Raw genomic sequence first — 12,919 nt, forward strand, 5'->3', positions numbered from 1 at the left:
GGAAGCTTTTAGGCTAATATCCTTAATCAGCTGTGAACAGTTGCTTTTGTTATGTAAACAATGTGGGGCCATGCTGAGCCACTTCAAGGAAACTTGTTTCACTTTGCCATCTTAGGGAGAAATCAACACACATGTTTTTTTTTTCCTTTGTTGCTGAGATCTATTGATAAAAATAGTACAAAATAAAATAAAGAAACCAACCATTTGTACACATATTTACAAATAATGTTAAAAAGTGAGTGAGTACGTTCCAGAAATCACTCACCACCCTGGCACTGCCTGGCAATATATTATAAATACATTTTGTATATATTCATTATATATTAATCTTATATTTGAAATACATCTTAAGTCCATTTTTAAAAGTGTTTGAAAGATGGGTTCAAGTGTACTACAAGTGGTAACTAAATACATTTTTCTATACAGAGATAGTATGTTAAAAGCACATTTTAGTTCAAATTCATGATGTCTCAAAATAGCACAGTTGAGTACACTTAGATGTTCTTAAGATTATCTTAAGAAGTACTAAAGAAGAGCTTTTAGTATATTAAGTACAAAATAAGTGCACGGAAATAGAGCACTGTACATTATGGAAGTGTAAAAGTGTACTAAAATAAAGTGTATTTTACTGCACTTTTTTTTCACCTGGGTAGACACTCCAACACTTTCCGTTTGCATTAAGATTATTTTTATTACCACACTGGCAGATATTGATCATTTTACTTAAGTAAAATGCACTTAATTTAGATCCCCCCCAGGAAACAAGACTAAATATCATATATAATTTTCTCATATAGAAAATCCATCTTGATTTAAGATTTTTTTTTTTTTTAAATTAACTTGAAATAGGGTAAAAAAAATACTTAGTATGAAAAGCATTTTTGCAGTGTGAATGAGTGAGTTAACTTTTTAAACATCACTTGCACTCCCTCATTTCAGGGTTAACATACTCAGAGTTTTCACTTAACCTCCTTTCTGAAACCGGCCCATGGTCAATCAAGTTCTCTGCTTATAGCAGCCCTCCCTCCCCCACACATACAAACAAGCCACCAGCAACCATTCACACACACACCCCCAACCCCCCTGCAGATTGCTCAGGTAATGACCATATTTACACATGAATTGATGCTAATGATAGCCAAAAGACTAGCCAGTTAGCATCCACTTGGCTAAAGGAGGGTTACAAATCTCTGGGACTTCTAGTGTTAAATTGTTTCACATTATAATGTTGAGGAAAAAAATAAAATAAAATGTGTATGATTATATTACCATTATCTCTCTATCTCTCTCACTCACTCACTCACATACACACTAAAATGCTGAATTAAATAAATATTTTTTTATTTGTACGAATGTGTCATTTTTCATAACCCCCATCCCCACCCAAACCCCGTCGCTGCCGCCGAAATCTCACTCTGAACTCAGTTCAAAACTTGAGAGCCCTGCAGACATTCTACGACGACGACAACAACTTTAGACGCATTTGTTATTGAATTGACTGACATCGACTGAAATGACTATTTGCTCAAAAAACATGAAATACACTTACTTCTTCTGGAGGTGCACGTTGGATTGCGAACAGTAGGCAATAGTGATGGGAACTGAAGTTCGGATCATTTTACTGACTCGGACTTTTGAGTCTCGTTCAACAAAATGAACGAATCTTTTTTCGAGTCATTTCGTTCATTTTAGCAAAATGTAATTAAAATGTTACGTGTTACTTCCCCAACACATCTACTACTTATGCAAACGTTGATCCCACTACAAACAATACAAAACTACAATGCTGATTCAGAAATGATTGATTCATTACCTGGGTCTTCAGTTTATGACAAGCTGATTAAGCTCACCTCACCTCTTGTCTGACAAGTCTTCGGGTTTAAGTCATTCCTTAATGACGCGACAGGCAGTCCCATGCTAAACCAATGCATTCTGAGCCGGTAAGAGAATTGATTAGTTCATCTCGAGTCTTTCGGGTTTTTGAGTCGACAGACCCATACGCTATTTCTGACATTTCTGTCACTGTTTTTGTTACTGTTTCTTGAGGATCTGTGGTGTGTTATTATAAATAAATAAAGCCCTGTTATAAATAAAGTATTGATTAATTTATCTTTTTGACTGTCTATCTGTAAATAAACACTAGGCTATATAATAATATAATAATCCAAGCCTACAATACAAAGTATTTATAGCCTAATTTGTTCATTTTTACTCCAATTTTGAGTTTGCTGTTATAATAATTGCTTTTCCTAGTCAGACTTGACATATTAGTCTAATATTTGTATAAAAAGATTGCTCAAAAAGGACATAATGACATAAATTGAAAGCAAATAACATTTTGATTTTGAATTATTAATGTTAGTTTAAGACATCAAAGTTATGATAACTTCAGCTTTAACAGTTGTAACACAAACTCAAACAAAACTGGAGAGTTAACGTTATTTACTAATAAAAATAATGTGCTTGGGTCACACAGCATAGCGTATGGGTCTGTCACGTGATTAAGGAAGGACTCAAAAACCCGAAAGACTCATGAAATGAACTAATCAATTGAATCATCAGGTGAACTACTACTAGCAGTACAGAAACTGTAGAATATTGCACATGCGCGACTGAACGAATCACCCCCCGAGACGACTCGTTCTTCCCGAGTCACATTAAAGATTTGTTCAAAATGAACGAATCGTTCAAGAACGACACATAACTAGTAGGCAACGATCCACACTTGAGGATTAACTTTGAAGCAAGACCTGCTTTGAATTGACCCTCGTTCTCAAAACAGTCAGTCAAAAAATGATTCGCGCAAACATAAACGTATCTTGGAATTTTGAGTGGCGCCTTTCCTTCGTAAATAAAATCCATCCACTGTGTTTTCAGTGGCTCTGATGTCGGAAGTAAGTGAAAACTACTATGTTCATTATTACATCTCACAACAGAACACTTTTGTTTCTTAGGAGACATTACCGGCTGTCGTTGAAACAATGGAGGATGGTTGACAGATCACCGACGGCGGGGTCTATGCCAAAACCAGATTGTCAATCAAACCACGTGGGTGGGGCTTAGCGCAATTCTACGTCACAGTGAGAGCAATCTTAGAACAGGGCGTTCTGAGACAGTGCTTATGAATTATCGAGATTGTAAAAAAAACACTGGGTGGATTTTTCTCATTCTAGGGTGGTTTTGCTCAAACACTGCCAACACACATTTATGGTCAAACGTGTAAAAGTGAATTTTGCATAATAGGTGCCCTTTAATAAAGCCATAAACCACGTTAATATCACGCTGGAAGCACAATCTGATAGGTAACATTAACATTTTTCAGATTTTGCTAACGTTACCCACTGTTTCAATGGGAGGTAGTAAAATCTGACAGGGTAGCACAAATTGTCAGAACACCAGCATTTCTCCCCTTGGTTTTTAGGTTTCGAGAAGGGGAAAAAAATTCCACCACCCCATCTAAACTGTTAGGATACTGGGTATCAGATTAACACAATCCATAACGCTTCGGCATGTTCCCATAGACAGTAAAAGAAATGGACACAGCGACCCCATTGGAACTCAATTGAGACAAGTGAAGCCCATTTTTAGCGATTTTTAGCACTTCAGTTTCTGACGCGCAGACTCAAACTAAGCTTGATGACGTCAGCAACCTGTCTGACAGATGTAAATCTTCTAGTAGCAGTGCGTGCAAACTGCCATCGTTAATCTTGCAGAGACGGCGAGCTTGAGTGGGGAGTTCTTTAGTGTGAGTGAGCAGGAGTAAGTATTCTGATTAATTAGTTTGTATATTTTAAAATGTAACGCCAGTACGCCATATTAAGTTAATGCATACTATTGCCTGCGAGCTTCTCCTCCTGTCTGTACGGTAATTTCTCTACTGTGTGACAGAGATTCGTGTGGTTATGACGCAATCGTTAACCTATTTTTACAAAAACTGTTTCTATGGGGCCATAATGTAACATAGAAGGTAATGGAGCCCTTTATACATTGTCGTGTATCTTTAGAAATAAATAATGGACAAATGGAGTCTTTGAATAACTTTACATCTGAGGCGTTTACTGTCAAAGTGACGCCAAAATGAATGGGAGTCAATGGGATGCTAACGCAAGTGAAGTTCTGCTACAAGATGGCGGCACGCGGCCGACTTCAACTTCCGGTCGACTTCCTTGGGCACTGCATGTTCCCTCGCTCGAAAGCTTGACAGACCTCCTGCGCCTAGTAACGGTTGCTAAACCACGATTGGCCTGTGGCGGTTTTCAGGCGTGGCTTAGCGAAGGGTCCAATGGCCTGGATATATCCCATTAATAACTCCCTGGAATTTCATTTTTCTCTCCAAATCCCATTAGCTCCTCACTGCAGAACATGAGATCCAGATCTAGGGGGGGAGATGGGTAGGTTTGGGTATCAAGGTTTGGAGACTGGTAGGTTTAGGGTTATGGAAAGTGGGAGGAGTTGATCTCGATCCAGCCCCCTGGATCTCGTGTTCTGCAGTGAGGACGATCTCATTTACTCCTTCTAGGTTTGTTTTCACACGGATGCTTTAAAATGTAATTGTTTCCCCATTTCACAAGTTAATGAACATTTTTGATTAAGGCAAAGTAGACAATTATTACTACAGTGAAATTTAACACATCCGTGATATTGCTGCGGAAGTAATCGAGCTTTTGGTGTTATTCACTGAAGAGTTTAGTTCCAAAACGCGATAGACGCCATTTAAAAAAAAAACTGAGTTTCCGCCAAAATCAGTATTGTATCTGGTCGGTATTGAAAAGTCATTTATTAATTTTGCGCAAAATGCGATATCCGTCATGTTTTCTCCCTTTCTTTCCAAAAACACGACAAACGCCAGTCTCCTTTTTCTGCAGAACACGATATATTCGCTCAACCAATCACAGCTCACCATTCCACCCAATGTAAACATTGAAGGCTTTTTAAAAAGCCGTTTTTAATACCAATGTCTACTCAGCAAATGTGTTTATTTAACCAGATACTCTTTAATCGGTAATGACAAATAATTTATAACATTAACAAGATGACCCGTTGAATTCATTTTAGGAGTGACGGCTGAATGTATTTTTAAAATGCCTGTATATAAGATAAATATTGGCAAAGTTTAGACTCTGTCATATATGTGAATCAACTTACTTTGTTGTGTATTTTCAATTTGAAAAATTATTTGTATATTGATGGGTTAAATGCATTTTGAGAAAAAAAAGTAACATGGATTTATTGCATTTTGGGGGGGAAATAATAAGTTTTTATAATAAACTTTTAAAAATCAAAATGTAGTTTTGAATTTTTAATGTTTTTATAACCAAAAGATGCTATGTGAAAGTTTGAAACAGAAAATAGTGGTTTTCATCTTGTCACTTTCTTGATAAAGAAAACACCTTTTTACTCAAATTAATAAAAAAGTTACTGCGTTTTGGAACCAAACTCTTCTTGTTAATGCTTTTCACTTTTAAAATTTCCTTTTAATGTTCAATGGTTGAAGTGAGTACTGAGCAGAATAACCACTTCATTGTACCCAAAAAAATAAAATAAAATAAACAAAAAACTAGGGATGCACGATAATATCGGCACAACATCGGTATCGGCCGATAAAAGCTTAAAATGACCATCATCGGCATCGGCCAATATGAATATTTCTGCCGATGAGCCAAACCGATAGGGGGGCGTGTTTCATGTGCGCGCGCGACGACCATGAACGTAGCTTGAGCGCCAAAAACTTAAACTTACAACATGTCAGCTGTGTGGAGGCATTTCGAGATCTGTCAAACAGATAACAAAGTTGCTATTTGCAATATTTGTAAAGCACAAGTGATGCGAGGAGGCGTAAAACAATAGTCTTTCAACACTACAAATATGATTACACATCTTAACAGCCGTCATCCTGAGCAGCACCAAGACTTTTTAAAAAGTAAGAAGGAAAAAATGCCGGCAAAAACCCATCAGCAGCCTCTACTTCAGTCCTTTGACAAAGCTAGAAAATACAGCAGCGACCACCCAAAGGTAAAAGATCTTAACGACAAAATAATTGAATTTATTGCTCTTGATAACCAGCCGTTTAGCACTTCGGTAAAGTTGGTTTTATATTCGCACATTCGGACATCCGTATTCAATAGCCTTGTTAATCACACTGCATTGGACATTCAGTGGACATTCACAAGAAAATATGCCATTAAAACAATACTTGCCTATCATGTCGCTGCTTAAAATTCGCAAACATTAATTTATTGCATTTATTGGAAAGTCTGAATTTACCAGAAGTCCGAATGTGCGAATATAAAACCAACTTTACCGAAGTCCGTTTAGCGTGGTGGAAGATGTTGGCTTCAGGAGGCTAATGATGCATCTAGAGCCGCGGTATGCTATGCCCAGCCGGCGCTATTTTTCTGACGTGGCCTTACCTGAACTCCAGAGTGTTGTTGCCAGTCAAATTGAAAAGCTCTTTGCCGGCGCGTGACACATTAGCTTCACCACGGACATTTGGACATCAAGCGTGAGTCCTGTAAGCATGTTGAGCCTCACTGCCCAGTGGATAGATGAAGATTTCACCCTTAAAAAAGCTGTCCTACACTCACAGGAATGCTCCGGTTCTCACACAGCAGCTGCAATTGCGTCCGCATTTGAAAGTATGTTTGGGAAATGGAAAATAGAACGAGTGCATGTCGTGCTACGTGACAATGCCCGTAACATGGCTAAAGCTATGATGGAGTTTGGTGTGACAAGTCTAACGTGCATGGCACACTCACTGCAACTGGCGGTGAATGACGGTGTCCTGTCTCAGGTTACCTGTTTTTCAGGTGTGAATGTCTGTCTACATTTGTAAAATAATGCATTTATGGTAGAATCAGTACAGAAGAGATACATGGATTTATCTTCAGTAAAATTAAAGTTTAAATATATCAGGCGAAAAATTTGTATATATATCGGTATCGGCATCGGCCAAAATTATTTTGAAAATATCGGCATATCGAATATCGGCCAAAATCCAATATCGTGCATCCCTACAAAAAACGTATTATTGCATTCATAGACCGAACCTTTCACTGATTATCTTAACACTGATTCTAACAGGTCATTATTTGTATTAGTGTAAGCCTGTTTATGTCATTGTATTTTAGAGATGATCCTCAGACAGGGAAGTAAAATCATACCGTTATCTTATTTCAAATACAATAGCAGAGTAAATAGCAACTTTTCCTGTGAATATCATTATTTACTTTCAGAGATTACCTTGCCATATTCTTGCCTAAAGGGGTCTGAAAAAGCAGATGACATTTAATGTCTCCTTGGACCACTAACCTAAAATGTGATGTTTGACAGGTTGAGTTCTGTCATAATTATAAACACTGTGCCTGAAATGAATGCAAAGAATTAAAATGACTACCAAGGTTAAAAAAAAATAAATAATAATAATTTAAATGTCACATCTCTTGAGAACCTACTAAGAGAGACATGAAAGCCACACCAGGACTAATGAGCAAATACACAGCCTCTCTTTCTTTCTTTTTTTTTTTTACAAAACACAACAGTGTACTTTTGCCTATGTGCATAATGATTCATTGCATAAATAATTTTGTATAATAAAGCATTTAGCTTTTGTATTGAAATAATGCACAAAGTCAGAGTGTCTGTCTGAATAGAGCATAATCATTCAATCTGAGTCCTACCTGACTCTGAAGTCATATTACAGGTCAGAGAATAGCAGGCAGAGAGTCAGAGTAAATGTGGTCTGTGGTGAATGAATTGACTGACCACTGGACTGAAATAGAGAGCATTTAATCTTTTGTGATTGAGCATCTTATTTGTAGAGCTGGGTCATATTATCGTAGTTTTCGCCAGCACAAAGGCATATATGACGAACACCTTGTGGACTTTCAGTGAGTGAGAGAGATTCATGCACAAAGCACATTAATGTGTACAGATGTGCTGAGAGATGGTACACAAAAGAAACTGAAATGATGCAAAACTTAATGTTCAAAACGTTAATAACTTTTATCAGTCAGCTATTGGACAGTACTTGAAACATCTGGATATGAAGGGAATATAGACAATAACAAGATGGTACAAAACCTACTTGAATTTACCAAAATAGATAATCATAATCATGGTGCTTGTGTTATGCCAAACAGTAACAGATGTGTTCTCTCCCCACCCACTAACATCATCATAGACTCGCTCTCTTTATCTCTCTCTCTCTCTCTGCTCACCTCATTCACAAACACTAACTAATTCATGTTAATTACAAGAAGTGGGGGCCATAGGCATATCACATGAATGACGGTTTTGGAAGCAGCACATAATTATAGGCTGAAGTTTTTGGTCTTCCTGTTCATCAGTTTCTCTGGCTTTCACATATTTCCTCACAGGAAGCAGGCATCTTTCCCACAAAAGGGAGAAAGATGGCTTTGTCAGAAGTGAAAAATCCATTTCTACTCCTGTTTTTATTAGGACCCGAGCACCAATGGTGTGAGGACCCTATTGTAATTCTTCTTCTCCAAAATGAAACGCATTTTTGAGGGCCTAAACATGCTTGAAAACTCTGCAAACTTTGCACATTTATGAAATCATCTGAAATGGGTTTCAGAATTAGGGAGAAGTGCCCGTACAAGGAATTCCGACCCCATCGACGTCACACAGGCCCATACTGAAAAAAAAAAGACAGCAAAGTTTATGAGGATTTGGAAGAGGATTTTTGGCACAGAAATACTCTGTCATACATCCAACTCATGTTTGGAAACTTTGGCCATGTTTAGCATGAGAATCCATCTCTTTAACAGTGTAAATAAGTCTGAATACATGAAATAGCATTATAGCCCCCTTTAAAGGTGCTAAAGAGGATGTTTTTTATACATTTTTGCAATATTACTTGAAACTGTCTTTACTAACTGATAAAAGACTATGTATTAGGTGCACTGAAAGTAATAATATTAATATACATCATCTGTGCACGAGGTAGGGCCTTAAAAACATCAGCCTCTTGGCTTGTCAATCACTGCCATGACGTTCCTTGTGAGAGACTAGCGCGGCTCCAGTACCTTTCCACACTCCACAGGCGCCGCATGCAATGTTTTTGTCAGGAGACAGGAGTAACAACTGCAGATTATGAGTTACCTGTGGTGAGTCCGACATAATGAATCCACTAACACAACACAGCAAATGCCGGTGGTAAACATTCGTGTTCCAATACTCATGCACGAGTTTTGGGAGGCGTTCCTTTGAAATGAGCTGTGAAGGAGGGGGGCTGTTCTTACTCATGCGCTCATTTTAAAAACTCACTAACAGTCTTTGATTTCTCAGTCGATGAAAAAATCCTCTCTATTACCTTTAAGTTCAGGGACATTCCTTTTTTTCTTTCTTTTTTTTTAAATCAATATGGAAAATTACTTCATATTAACACAGTACATTGGGCTCTTTTTTAAATAACTTTTGTTATTTTGAGTGTGCATTCAATGAAAATCTTGTTTTGAGTTTGATAGCAGAATAAAGTATGCTCTGGCCCTGTTATTTACTAACTAGTGTGGCTCGGTTTATATTAATCACTGTGGTACATCTGAGGCCTGTATCATGATGGTAGTTGAACAAACTATAGGATTAGTTTCCAGTTGACAAAACCAAACCACTCCAATCCGGCTTTGTTTGTACCATGACGCTGATCATCAACTTTCTTTGTAAACTCAGGCTTTGATCAGGCTTGATCAGGCTCAGGCTTGAGTTTGTGGAGTGTGTGCACATGAATGCATGACATCAGTGGTGAACAGCCAATCACATGCCTTGCAACAGAGAGAAACTCTGATCCACTTCTCACAAGAGAGTCAGCATGATTCAAAACTCTTTTGCTGAAGATTAGGAGATTGAAGAAAATGAAGTATTTAAACTCATTTACACTGATGAAAATAAAAGAAATTATCTTGCTCTGCCAGTGCAAGTGAAACTTGTGAAGTTAGTTTATTTAGTTTATAATACATAGTGATAGAGACTTAGACATGTAAGGTTGCATGTAGTCATATTTAAAGTTTATTTACAGCTTATTTATATTACATATGATCTGTATATATTAATATTCATTGAAATTAAATAATAACTGTTAAACTAAAATCGCTTGTGTAATGGATTAATAATAATATATATCATTTAATTATTATATAAATCATATATAAATCATAAAAAAGTAATTATCATTAAAGCCAGACAATTTCATTGTTAAATATTTTTTTACTATATAGTGACCTTTAATTTGGAGGAAGAGAAACTGGGGGAGTGACTTTATTGCGTTGGATGTGTCAGTGTCACTTTGCTCACATCCGATTGGCCCAAATTCGGTTTGAGATCTCTGAACCAGAACATAACCTGCCCCGGAGCAGGTTAACCTTGGAGCGTAAGTTACCATGGCGATGAACACCGCTAAAAGTCAAGTTACTTTAATGGTACCTAAAACCCAGGACTGGCACAATCTAATCTGAAACTTACCTGGCTAGCCAGCTAATCTGGCTTCATGGTACAGGCCCCTGGTCAGGATGCAACAAAGATGCTCATAGGTTTCATTGAGGATTTATTGGGGGTGTGTGGTTCTATAAGATAATATAGGCAGGATGATCGGCCATATAGGCGACATTTATTAGTCCTATTTAATGTAACAAACATAATTATGGCGATAACCCATAAACAACAAGTAAAATAAGATCACAGGTTTGTAGGTTGGGCAGGTAGTACTTTAGAGTTCTGTTTCATAAAACGCGGTCTGTGGGAATGATGGATCAAGCCACCCCATGAGAAGAAGCTTAGGAATCTGTGGAGATGTAACTTAAAGGTTTAGAATTCAGAATTCTATTTCAGTGAGAACAGTGTTCAGGACCTTCTCAGTCATACTTTGCCCTTGTAAACTGGCATACAGGGCAGACTTAATGGATCTGATCTCACGTTCCTAAACTGCTCCAAAATGGGGACTACTAGGAGGATTAAATCTGAATTGTATTTGCTGTTTGTTAGGGAAGCTATCACATTGAACTTTCCTCAAAATGTCTCTTTCTGCTAATTGATGATCCTCAACTGAGGGATCCCCTTCTTTACCTGCTGCCCCATGGTGTAGAAGTGCTGCAGCTTCAACTAAGGCTTTAAAACTGCTGTGGGTCAGGTAAAGACTGAACATCAGCAAATGTTATGTGACTACAGAAAGTAGGCTTCTTCAGTTCAGCAGGATTCGCATTTGTACTTATTTTGGGGATAATGGGCCAGCAGAGTGTGTGCCAGAGATATTCTGATCTTTGTCTCCATATTTTGTCTGTGTCTAGCTCTTTTAGATTCTTCCCATGAGTAATGTAGTCGGCCGGATTATTGTTTGATTCCACATAACGCCAGGTGTGAGCACTAGTGAGTTCTTGTATTTCACCAATACTGGTCCCCACAAATACTTTGTAGCACCAGGATTCCGACTGAAGCCATGTCAGGACTGTAGTGGAGTCAGTTCAGAGTACAAAGGCTTCAATGTTTAGGGTGAGCTCTAATAATGAAACTAACTGCGCACCAGTGAGAGCTGCACACAGTTCCAATGTAGGCACAGATAACTGGCATTTAGCGGCTACTCTTGGCCTGGCTGTGAGAAAAAACACCTCAACACCTCTCCTTGGATCCTCTGTGTGCAATATGCAATGGACCCATAGACCCGTTCAGAGGCATCCCTGAAGATATGTACTTGCCAATTACAATTAAGGGAGTCCATTTGGGAACTCACATAGCAGCGAGGCAGTGTGGTTAGAGTTAAATGTGGCAGTTCTCTATGCTAATCATGCCATGTTTGAAGAAAGGCAGAGGGTCATCCTGCTCTCTCTGTCATCCCACTCTCGCCGTTTGTATATGTTTCTCATTGTGGGTGCTCGGCTTGGCATGGCATGGCTCAGTTTGCTTTACTTGGCTCAGATGGCTTTTCCACTGCAGTTTAGTATCGCTTCAAAGTGGGTGGGATTATACCCACGTAGAATGCGACATTCTCAGGACCTTGCGCAACGTTCCCTAAAAGTTCTCTAAATGTGACGAAAATTCCGAACCTTTACAGAACATTCAGGACGTTCCAAAAACATCCTCTTTTGGTAATGAAAGTGCTGCAGTTTAAGGTTCCTATATATGACTTTAGGGGGACATTCCATTTTGGTTATTTTATGGTCAAAAAAGAACGTTACAAAGAGGACATTTAGGACATTAACAGAACGTTCCCACATGGTCCTCTGTTGGTCATTTAATAACATTCCCAATATGAGTTTACAGGGACGTTCTATTTTGGTTCTAAAAAGGACATTTGGGAAGTTAACAGAATGTCCCATAGTAATAGTCCCCTAAACATTTCCAGAACATCCTAAATGTTCCCTGAAGGCCCACCAAACCTTAAAAGAACTCCACATCATGACCATCTCTGAACGTTCTGGGAACGTTTCAAGGTGACATGTTATCCTTGTCATAAATTTTATGTTCCCAGAACATTCTCAGAACGTCCCCACTGGTATTAAGGACATTGTCTAGTAACATTCTCAGAACAGTCAGAGACGGTCAAGATGTGGAGTTCTTTTATGGTTTGGTGGGCCTTCAGGGAACATTTAGTATGTTCCGGGAATGTTTAGGGGACTATTACTATAGGACGTTCTTATATATCTTCCCAAATATCCTCTTTGTAACATTATGTGAACATAAAATTAACCAAAATGGAATGTATCCCTAAAGTCATATAAGGAACCTTAAAACTGCACCACTTTCACTACCAAAAGACGACGTTTTAGAAACGTCCCGAATGTTCTGTAAAGGTTCAGAATTTTCCATCACCTTTAGAGAACTTGGGTGTTTTATAGAAAATAATAAAGTCTGAAGTCACCGTTATGGAGGTGAGCATTTGCTTTAGATAGTTCCTTGTTTTGTGATGCTCAGA

Source organism: Chanodichthys erythropterus, chromosome 11 (genome assembly GCF_024489055.1).
Source record: "Chanodichthys erythropterus isolate Z2021 chromosome 11, ASM2448905v1, whole genome shotgun sequence".
In the NCBI taxonomy this organism is placed as follows: Eukaryota; Metazoa; Chordata; class Actinopteri; order Cypriniformes; family Xenocyprididae; genus Chanodichthys; species Chanodichthys erythropterus.